The sequence below is a fragment of the Lissotriton helveticus genome, chromosome 2_1, assembly GCF_964261635.1.
Source record: "Lissotriton helveticus chromosome 2_1, aLisHel1.1, whole genome shotgun sequence".
In the NCBI taxonomy this organism is placed as follows: Eukaryota; Metazoa; Chordata; class Amphibia; order Caudata; family Salamandridae; genus Lissotriton; species Lissotriton helveticus.
In genome coordinates this window covers 1,877,177,857-1,877,179,727 of record NC_136059.1, presented here as the reverse complement: position 1 = coordinate 1,877,179,727, position 1,871 = coordinate 1,877,177,857, and positions in this window count along the sequence as shown.

Below are 1,871 nucleotides of genomic sequence, written 5' to 3'. Positions count from 1 at the left end.
GGAATTAGTTCTGTCTTTTCAATAATTACCTGGTGCACCTGGGCTATTATTGATACCAATTTCCTGCCATCAGGATGAGCCAACTGATTCTCTGGAAGTAGTTCTTGTGATGGTACCCCGCCTGGCGTTCCTGGAGTACCTCTAAGAGAAGGTTGTGTTTTGGCCAGCTGTATTGGGGTTGGTAGTAAAGCAGATTCCTTTTGGGGGGCGTACATAGCGGCCATGGGGTCTTTTAAGAAGAAAAACTTTTGAATCACTGTTTTATGAGTCGGTTTGGAGTTTAACTTTGTTGGTGGGGTGGGGACTGAGACCAACCTATCCCTGTGTCCCACTCCGTTTTCTCCGATGTTGGTTTGTGAGACCTCCTCCTCTTGTGACTCTAGTTTTGGTTTTTTATTTTTGATTCCTTGTTTCCTTCGCGGTCTTGCTATGACCCCCTGGCGAATGGTTCCTGATCACATCTGTGCAGAACCCTGACACTATGTTTTTTTTTTTTTATTTAGCGCACACCCTGGTGCTGGAGGCCGGCATGCGCTTCCTTGACTTTTACTGGGAGGTTTAGTTTCCTGGCACTTGTTATCTTTTACTCGCAAAGAGTGGAGAAGTGTGGCTCACTGGTTAGAGGAGGCAGACCTGGAAGCAGAGGTCAGCCCGGGACCAGGGTTCAATTCCCGGCTCGGCGGGGTCTTGAGTCCTAAAATGTCCATGGACTCGACAATTCTCGCTCCGGTGCCTACTCGATTCACGGGCTCACACTCTGCGACTCTGGGCAATAGCTTGCTTAATCTCCACAACGGCCCCTCGCGGAAGGATGCCTGGCTTTCACCTTGCAGATACCCTGCCGGGGTTATCTCACAGGGGAATACCAGGACGGGTTCCCAAAGCAAGCGCTTAGAAACCGCTTGGTGATTTGCGCTATATAAATTCCTGTACATTTACAAAGAATACGAGTTGCTAGCTCTTGTTGATTGTTAACTATTGCCTAATTCTTGCGGATGCTACTGATTGCTTGCGCAAGTTATTATTGCATTGGGTATTATGACTGTTTCAACTGACCTCCCAAGGAGGTGTATTTTTTTTCCTCTCGCGGCACCCTGCCCAGCACCCTACCCAGCTGCGGGGTAGATTTCCGGACTCTTTTGTTGGCGCTGAAGGTGAGTGGAATCTGGAGGGGGTACAGACCCTGGTTTCTCTGGTTTGTGCCAGCACCTCTGCTGCTAGCGCTGGTTAGCAAGTTAAACTCGTTGCTTGGCGATCTCTTGAAGCTCTCTTAAGTGGCAGTGCTTCGGTGAGTGCTGCCGTGGACTGACTTGCCCCGTGGACTTTTAGGTGGCTGCTAATGGAGCAGAATCGCTGGCCGGGAACCCAGCCCAACCCACGACAAAGATATCAGGGTAAACAGGGCACTTCTGGGCGATCTCTCACCTCTCACCTGGGTGGTGCCACAGCTGCCGCTGGTGGGGATGGTGTTCTCTTACTGCTCTTGCTGCTTCCCCATCACATTACTGCGGCTGGCTGATGTAGCTGAGGTAGCTGGTGAGATCTGGCCGCTATTCCTCCACTATGCTTTCCTCTGCTATCCTGTGCTGCGTGGCTTGCAGGCTGAGCTCCGTGCCCATTGCACCGGCCGCTCCCCGCCTGCACCTCCTCTCTGTGGCCTCTCTGTGGCCGGAGCTGCCGCCGGTTGTGCTGGTAGTGCCGGTGTGCTCCAGCCGCTCCTGCTGCTCCTCTACCTCTTCACCACCCGTCGGTCAGACCGGCAGACCAGCAGACCCGCACTATGGCTGCCACACCCCTCCTAATCGGCCCTCGAATCGGCCTCTTCCCGCCAGATGTTAACAGCGGTTAGCGGGTTGAGCGGGTAGCGGCGG